At 50.4% G+C, this 9,323-nt stretch overlaps 1 long non-coding RNA gene across 1 annotated transcript in view; it reads left to right on the forward strand.

The window, feature by feature from the left end:
• Nucleotides 1-5,081, forward strand: part of LOC142430922 (uncharacterized) — a 42,623-nt gene extending 37,542 nt beyond the window's left edge. The window contains exons 2-3 of the long non-coding RNA XR_012780675.1: nucleotides 2,662-2,822; nucleotides 2,953-5,081. This is a non-coding gene — a long non-coding RNA (uncharacterized LOC142430922). The remainder of the gene's footprint in view (nucleotides 1-2,661; nucleotides 2,823-2,952) is intronic.
• The last annotated feature ends 4,242 nt before the right edge of the window (nucleotides 5,082-9,323 follow it).

Here is a 9,323-nt window from a genome sequence, read left to right on the forward strand (position 1 = left end):
GCTCCTTAGAAACAAGGATGGAGAGAGACTTGATCTGATACGCTTTGGACGTGTCATCCGAAGGGAGTAATCCCTGGGGAAGGACTTCATGCTTAGTAGAGGGTTGATGAAAAATTGAGACCTTCAACCAGATGGAGCACCACCGTGGCTGTAACAACACACGCAAACCACAACCATTGTATGGACAGCACTGGACCACGTGGTGTGGGGTCCCAGCCACCCTAGGAGATGGAGTGGCCCTGACAGCAACGAACAATAACAACAACCATTAGCTACTTGGCCACATTTTCCCAGCCCATCTTAAAGGAACGCTGTCCTCCCTAGGATCAAGACCCACCGACAATTCTAGTTTCTTGCCTTTTGAGAAATCCCAGACACAAGGCTAGCCAGGCCCCAGGCCCTCAGCGTCCACTCTCCTGCTCCTCCCACCATCCCCAGGCTGCCATCCACCATCCCTAAGTCAGCCCTGCCCCTGCACAACCTACCCATTCCCCTGAGCTCATCAATCACTCATTTTCTCTGCCCCAGGGGACAGCAATGTATCAGAGCCAGTCCTGCCCTTGGTGTTGTCATCATTGCTTCCACACATGGACAAATGGCCCTTTTCTCTGGACAGGGGGGTGGATGCTTTCTCTCAGGAGCGGCTCTGAGAGCCTAGGAAATGCTGTCCCCCCCCCGCCTCCCCCCGGCTCCAGAGCAGCTCGGAAGGCAAAAGGACCAGTGTCTAAGGATGGAGAGCCTCCCCACCATCGCCAGCTCCTCCCTGGAATGCTCTATAAATCCTTGGGAGACAGGGAGATGAGAAGGAAGAAGACAGAGGACAGACTGGAGCACACTCATGCACACACAAACACAAGTGTGCCCCTGATCTCACGCGGGCACAGCACATACGAGCTCTGTGAGCATGCATGCTCACACAGGTCCGCATGACTGCTTAGACACACACAGAGATTCCAGCATACCAGTAGGCACGCAGACACGGGCAATGCTTGCTGACTTAGACACACGCAAGCACAAAGTCTCGCCTGGGCACACACCTACAGACAACAATCACACCTGCTTCGTGCCCCACGGACAGTCCCGTCATCACACGGGAACATGTGCAAACACAAAGACACTGTAAAAGGGCACACATGCTCCTGACCAGACATGCATGCAGACATTTGCTGGGAACCCCAGAAGCCCCACCATCACAATGGGAGGTTCTGGCTCACGGTCCCTCCAACATGGTCTGGGGAGAGCCCCTCCCTACAACTTGGGGTCCAGCGCTGGGCTGAGCAGGGAGAGCAGATTGAGGGTAGAGAGGAGATGGGGGAGAGGAGGGGAGGGAGGAGACTGAAGCCTGTGAGAGGAAAGAAGGTGAGCTCCTGATGAGCACCCGAGAAGCACCCCAAGCATTGCAAGCCCTGGGGCTGTGCAGCTGGCCACACTCCCCACACTGCCCTGCCCGGGGCAGCCAGGCAAGGCCATGGCCAGCACAGCACCCAAACCAAAGGGGCTGCTCCCGGGGAGGCGGGGTTACCTGAGAGGGAGGGAACCAGAGACACCACCTCAGCTCATCCTCACCTTCGCTGGCCTCCCCCAACCCCAGCGCCAGCCCCAGCCCCAGACTTGCTGCTCCAGCAGATTTCCCAAGGAGGAAGGCGAGGAATCGATGCTGCTCAGAGCATTTACAGCCACTGGGACAGCCGCCCTGGGCCTCCCTGACACGAGAAATAAATGATGCCACGGGAAGAAAACCACTCAGACGCGGCGGGAATGACCCGCCGGAGAGTGCTTTCACCTTGAGGAACTTCAGGCTCTGGTGGTGAGCAGCCCCCTTCCGGATGGCAGGGGTTCAGAGCACCATGGGGGCATCCTGCCCCAGTCCCAAGACCCCACAGTCCAAGCATTGGCCACCAGCATCCCCGGGGCGCTCACCCAGGTCCGCAAGAACCCTGCCTTGGAGAGAGCAGCTGCTTGGACAAAAATAGGGTTTGTTTTCTTCACTGGAAAGGCTGGCTTCTGTTTCTCCTCCCGTAACTCTGGGGCAGCGGCTAAGCTCTAGGAAGCAAGAAGCCAGTGGGCTCTGGTACACGCAGGACCCACCACCTGCTCAGTCTTCCCCATGTGGTTCTGGGAGTCCCCAGAGGTAACCCACATGTGTCTGTGGACGCGGCTGCTCAGCTGTGTGACAGCTGCAGATCGCTTCCACCTTCTGTTGGGTCTGTGGTCCTCTTTGGGTTGAGGACCCAGCCCATCACCAGACCCCTGTGGAACCTCCCAGACCCAAAGGTACCTCACAACCACACACAGAGAGGTAGTATATCTCATGTCATCCAACAGCGGTCCAGAACAGGACGACTTGAGGCCCAGTGTCTAATAGATTTTTAAAAATCATTTTATTAGGGGCTCATACAACTCTTATCACAATCCATACATACATCATTGTGTAAAGCACATTTGTACATTCATTGCCCTGTCTGATGGAATTCTACAGAGATCCCCTTCACAATTCTGCCCACCCACCCCCATTCCACCTCCTCTCCCACCACCCGTCATCCCCACATGAGTCCACAGGGGTCTGTGATAGAGACAGAACCAAAACTGGGCCCAGGATGGCCCTGCCCCCTGGTGACAGTCCCTGGGCAAATCCAACAGCATGGCTGCCTCTTCCATTAGGTCAAGTTCACACCCAAGAGGATGCAGGAGGGTCTGGCCCACCAGCTGCCAGCAACGCCAAGCCTCGTCTGACTCCGGGAGGTGGACGCTGGTGTGAAAATCTCGAAGAGGAGAGTTCTGCTGTCCACCTGCTCGACCTGAGTCCAGAAAGGGCCCAGCAGGCAAGAACACTGTCTCCCGGGTGGGGGCAGATCCTTTTGTGGTGCCCAAGCTGAGCTCTCTCCAGCACTGGTGAGGAAGACCCCATACTCCCTCCTGCTACACCCCTCACCCCACTTCCCTCTTTTCCAGATGAACTGAAGACTGCCGGTGTGGGAAAAGGGAGGGATTACTGCTGGACCTGTCCCTCGCTTCAAAAGGAATGTTTCCCAAGCCCACCGCAAGCCCCAAGGGCTCCATCACCAGCCAGAGACAGCCCTGCGGACCTGCCATCTTGCTCTCACCCACTTCGTTTCCCCTTGAATCTGGACCCTGCCCGGGTCTGTTCTGAAAAGGGCTAACCCTGGGAACTTTGGCTTCCGTGTTTTCAGAGACGTTGAGTGCAGAGTCACCCTCCAGCTGGACGTCACCCGGTCGCCACCCTCCTCCGGGACGCCGCTAACCACACCTGCAGCTGTGCCCTTCTCAGCCTCAAGCTGCCGCAGTGGCTTCTTGGGAGACAGTCGGTCTTCAGAAGAGCAGGCTTGCATTGCGGCAGCACCAAGGAGACAAAGGATGTCCTTGCCGTCTGTGCGTCCCAGCAGACTGGAGAACCCAGGGACCAGCTCTAGGCCATGGTCCTCCAACCCTAAAGAATGTGGAATCAGCGTGGGACCTAGCAGACTGTGTGAGTCTGGGTACTTTAGACAAACAAACCCACAGAAACTCATATCTAAGAGTTTTCTATAAAGGGTAAGTGCACCAAGAAAACATCCCAACCCAGTGCTGCCCAAGCCCACAAGTCCAACATTAACCATACGTCCAACACCAATCCACAAAAGTCCTCCTCCATCCCACAAAACACACTATGATGCCGACTGCAGGAGGAAAGCTGAGTCAGTGAATGTGTAAGCTCTCAGCGCTGGCAGGGTTCTCCACACGGCTGCTCCAGCACCCAGGGCTGTATTGGGGTAGGTCCATGAGGCTTCTCTTCAGGGATGTCTTGCAGGAAGTGAGCCTTGCCAGCTGAAGCAGGGAACTGGCTAAGGCAGCTGCACCCTGCTCCAACCATCACAAAGCGAGAGACCCAAGAACTAGAAAGACAGGGCTCACTGAGCCATATATCTCTTTGCCCTTCATTTAACCCCGCATGTGTTTATGGGCCAAGTTGGCACAATAAACTAACTACCTCACAGACCTTAGGGATCTAAGCTTGGGGCTATGAGTATACCACCAAAGTTAGAGAAGGTAGTGCCTGTGGGACTGGCAGCCTAAGAAGATGTGCAATCGCTGCTGGTCTTTTGGCCATTTCATGTCTCCAAACGGTAATGAACGTCTCAGACGTCCCAAAGTCCCACATCTCTCCAGCTCCTGAAGCTTCGGTAAGCAAATCCGTGCCCCTGCAGTGACGTGGTGGAGTATCGAGTGGTTAGCGCTCGCTGCTACAAGAAAGTATTAAAGAAGATAAGTGCCCAGGGACTAGGAGGTTCCCAGAGAGCGGACCCAGCAGGACCGAGACGTTCACTGTGTACGACGAAAGGCCTCTCAGTTTTTTACCTTGAAGATGAACGTAGGAGTTCTGAGCCACAGACTCAGGGCACTTCCAGTGCTCAGGGCAGCACATCACCGATCTTGCAGGGGTGGCACTCAGCAGCTCCCTCTCTGCCTGCACACAGGACAAGGCATCGGCCACCTTTCTTCAAGGTTGTCCTGTCTGGTGCCTGGAGGCCTGGGCCATCATCATTCCAGGAGGTTCTAGTGGTAATCTGGTTCCACTGGTGCAATGACCACAGGGGGAAGAAGATGTTCTAATCTCCCCCCCTCTCTTCTCTCTCCCATTCTCTTGCTCTCTTGTTCGTGCTCAGGGTGTGTGTGTGTGTGTGTGTGTGTGTGTGTGTGTGTGTGTGTGTGTGTGTGTGTGTGTGTGTGCTGCGTATAGCAATATTATTTTAAAATCTCACTGCAGCTGGAGATGCTTGTCCTAAGAGGATGATGGAATTCCTCTGAGGAAGAGACCTGCTATTCTGTTTAGGGAAAACACCTTAATGGATCTTTTAATTATGCAAAGAGAGTTCCCCTGAGCTGCTCTGGATGGAAGAGGAGGAGACAAAGAGGAGCTAAATTGTACTGCATAATAATATAATTGGAATTTGAGGACTATCCCTGGAGGTCCAGTTAAGAAGGGGGCCCCAACAAGAAGGAAGAAACTAGGGATGTAAGGAGGGAGGTAGTCAGCGAAGAATGCAAGCATCCCCCATCCTCTCCCCAGCCCCCACCCCGCATCATCCCTATGCCTCCCACCCAGCCTGGGGACTATAGGATTCCCACAGCACACTGGGGTCACTGGATCCTGATATCAAAGGATGGTGTTCCCTAGGAGACTGGTGGCCAGAGACCTGTGGGGTACAGATTTCAATTACTGCTTCTCCCAAGGTCTGTTGTTGTTGTTGCTGTTGGTAGGTGCCATTGAGTCAGCTCTGACTAATAGGGACCCTATGTGCACTCTTGGCCACTTCCACTGTACCATCTTCACAATCATCAACTGCTGCTTGAGCTCACTCTTGCTGCCACTAGGTCAATCCATCTCGTTGAGGGCCTACCTCTTTTTTTGCCAACCCCCTGCTCTTGAGGGGAAAAGCTCCCCACTTCAAACCTATTTTGTAGAGATCTACTTACTAATTGGACAAAGACAAATCTCCCAGACGAGACTGACCATCAGCATGAAGCCACAGTTGTGTCCAAAGAATTCATGGCCACACTGGTAATTATAGAATATAGAGCAACCAAAGGAACTTGTCACAGCATCTGATTGGTGACAGATTAACTCATCATGGTCACAGATGGGACTGTGAAAACAGGATAGAGATCATGCTAGGGACCTGTACACTATTGCAGACTAGAGCATCTTATAGGCTTGGTTCTGGGTTCCTCTGACCACCTGGATCAGAGTAAGACTCGTGATCATGTCATCTTGATACCCCAATTTCTATTAAAAGCAAACCCAGGCAAGTTCCTGAGAGGCAGACTGTAACTCACTGGACTGGCTAGTGGAATCACACGCCTGCTTTCAAACACACTTTGCCGAGGGCAAAACTCTGCATTATCCATTGCTGGTCAGAATGAATTCAATGGAGGCTGAGTTTGTGTCAGGATTCAAAAGGAAGACGGGTCTCTCACTGTGAACAGTAGCCTTCTGCAAACCAAGTGTTTTAGAACTGATGCTCTAAGACTCTTCTACCAAGCATCATGTCCTTCTCCAGAGATCAGTCCCTCTTGATAACATGTCCACTGAAGTTCATAGAAGGTCTGCAAAGGTTGATTCTAAAGTCATCAGTGGGCATTCTGGTGTCCACCTCAACTCTTTGGGTGTCAAGGAAGGGTAAAGGCACCTGGGTGGGTGGGTAGGGACTGAGGCAAAGGAGAGGTAACTGGCTACCCAAGAGAGAGCCAGGGGTAGAAGAGAGGGGGATCACAATTTGGTTCTGCTTTGCAGTTGGAAAGGTCGCCCTCTGTCCCATTTCTGCCTGCATTGATTGCTACTGATTTATGGAGTTATGGAGGTGGGGCTGACCAGACGCTGCTCTGCGCCAATGTAAAGATGTAGTCACACCTGAGTTACACCAAAGGCTGGCTGTGTTCACTCCCAGGCTTGTCCTGTATTCTTTGATCATGCACTTCCTCTCATTGATGAAGACTCGCTGGGTAGTACAAACAGGTTGGGCTGCTAACCAGAAGGCTGGTGGTTTAATGGCACCCAGAGGTGCCATGAAAGAAAAGCCTGGTAATCATGCCCCCCCCAAATCAGCCATGAAAACACTATGTAGCACAGTCTATTCTCACCCACATGAGACAGTCATGAGCCCAATAGTAGGTAGATACCTTGCTGAAAGCTAAGACGCCATCATTTCAAATACCAGCAGGATCACTCTTCCTGGGTAGGTGTCATGGCGTTTCCAGACTGAGACAGATTAGTCAGATGAGTCTGGCGATTCCACTTAGCCAGTGATTTCAAGGCACACCACCTCCTTCATAGGTCACACCGGAAGAACTCGATACGGAAATGAAATGAATGAACACAAAATGAATGGGGCCCCACCTCAAATACGCCTGTAGCCCTTGGACTTAAGGCCAAAACTTCATAGTGTGAGAAGCAGGTGGCTGTTATGCCAAGCATGTGGAACTGGCGGTCACCAAACTCTGGCTCGGATGTCTTGCCTTGAGAATACCACGTGAATGATAACCCGGACTACCATCTACTTACTATTTTATTGCATGCCTTGCTTTATTAAGATATGCATTCACCTGTTAGGCCTGGTTCTGCCACCACCAATGAATATTATTGAAAGAATTTCCTTTAAAAAACAAAGTATTGCTTTATTGGCAACTCCCATTGTTTGTATAAATAGTGTCTAGTCACTTAAGAGGTTAATGTGTATAAATCAGTAATTCATGTATTGGGCATGCTTATGCTTGTATATTCTCCTTTTCTCAATTGTGCTTTGCATTCTATACCATTAACTAAATTAATGATATCTATACCATTGGCAATTCAATAGAATTACCTTTTGCCCCGGGAAATTATCGATAATGTTCTCTAACATTAACTGACAATGATGTCTCTTAAACCATAGATGCATGAGTAGATCTTGGACCTTCATTTAATTCTAGCCCCAGTCTAAGAACAATTAGTTCTTATGATAGTAAGCCTAATGAGGAGAGCAATGAAGATAGGATTCTATAGCAAAGTGTGATGAAGAAGCTAGATGGTGCCTGGCTATCAGAAGGAATATCATCTGGTTAATAAAGGTTTGTCTTCAAAGAAGCAGCCATCTAAATGAGATGTCAACCAAGTCCACATGGAAGAAGCACACCAGCCTGTGTGACGCAAGGATTGTAAATAATAAGAGTCCAACTCTAAAGGAAGAAATGGTATCAGAGCTTAAATTGAGAACACCCAGTTTGCAGAAGGCTATAGATGACAGTGGAAGCCCAATCCCCACATTGATTAAGATTCGGCCCAGTGACTTCCCTCTGACCACAGTCTAGGGATCTGAATAGCCCTGTTATCAGACAGGCAGTATTGTAGAAACAATTATAGTAGAGATAAAGAGGTTAAACTGGAACATCTTATTGGTTCCCATTTTGACACTTTTTTTTTTACATTTTATTAGGGGCTCATACAACTCTTATCACAATCCATACATATACATACATCAATTGTATAAAGCACATCCGTATATTCTTTGCCCTAATAATTTTCAAAGCATTTGCTCTCCTCTTAAGCTCTTTGCATCAGGTCCTCTTTTTCCCCCCTCCCTCCCTGCTCCCCCCTCCCTCATGAGCCCTTGATAATTTATAGATTGTTATTTTGTCATATCTTGCCCTGTCCGAAGTCTCCCTCCGCCCCCTTCTCTGCCGTCCATCTCCCAGGGAGGAGGTCACATGTGGATCCTTGTAATCAGTTCCCCCTTTCCAACCCACTCACCCTCCACTCTCCCAGCATTGCCCCTCACACCCCTGGTCCTGAAGGTATCATCCACACTGGATTCCCTGTGCCTCCAGCTCCCATATGCACCAGTGTACAACCTCTGCCCTATCCAGTCCTGCAAGGTAGAATTCGGATCATGGTAGTTGGGGGGAGGAAGCATCCAGGATCTGGGGGGAAGCTGTGTTCTTCATCGGTACTACCTCGCACCCTGACTGACCCATCTCCTCTCCTAAACCCCTCTATGAGGGGATCTCCAGTGGCCGACAAATGGGCCTTGGGTCTCAACTCTGCACTTCCTCCTTCATTCACTATGGTATATATATACACATATACATATATACATACATATATATTTTATTTTTGCATGATGCCTTATACCTGGTCCCTTTAGCACCTCGTGATTGCACAGGCTGGTGTGCTTCTTCCATGTGGACTTTATTGCTTCTGGGCTTGATGGCCGCTTGTTTACCTTCAAGCCTTTAAGACCCCAGACACTATCTCTTTCGATAGCCGGGCACCATCAGCTTTCTTCACCACATTTGCTTATGCACCCGTTTGTCTTCGGCAATCGTATCATGGAGGTGTGCAGCCAATGATATGATTTTTTTGTTCTTTGATGCCTGATAACTGATCCCTTCGGGACCACGCGATCCACAGGCTGGTGTGTTCTTCCATATGGGCTTTGTTGCTTCTGAGCTAGATGGCTGCTTGTTTATCTTCAAACCTTTAAGACCCCAGACACAATCTCTTTTGATAGCCTGGCACCATCAGCTTTCTTCACCACATTTACTTGTTCACCGCTTTGGCTTCAGCAGTTGTGTCGGGAGGGTGAGCATCGTAGAGTTCCAATTTAATAAAAGAAAGTATTCATGCATTGAGGGAGTGCTTGAGCAGAGGCCCAAGGTCCTTCTGCCACCTTAATACTAAACCTATAAATATAGACACATAGATCTATTTCCCCATCTTCATATATATATATTTGCATGTATATGTCTTTGTCTAGACCTCCATAAATTCCCCTCGACTCCTAGCTCTT

Source organism: Tenrec ecaudatus, chromosome 17 (assembly GCF_050624435.1).
Source record: "Tenrec ecaudatus isolate mTenEca1 chromosome 17, mTenEca1.hap1, whole genome shotgun sequence".
Classification (NCBI taxonomy): Eukaryota; Metazoa; Chordata; class Mammalia; order Afrosoricida; family Tenrecidae; genus Tenrec; species Tenrec ecaudatus.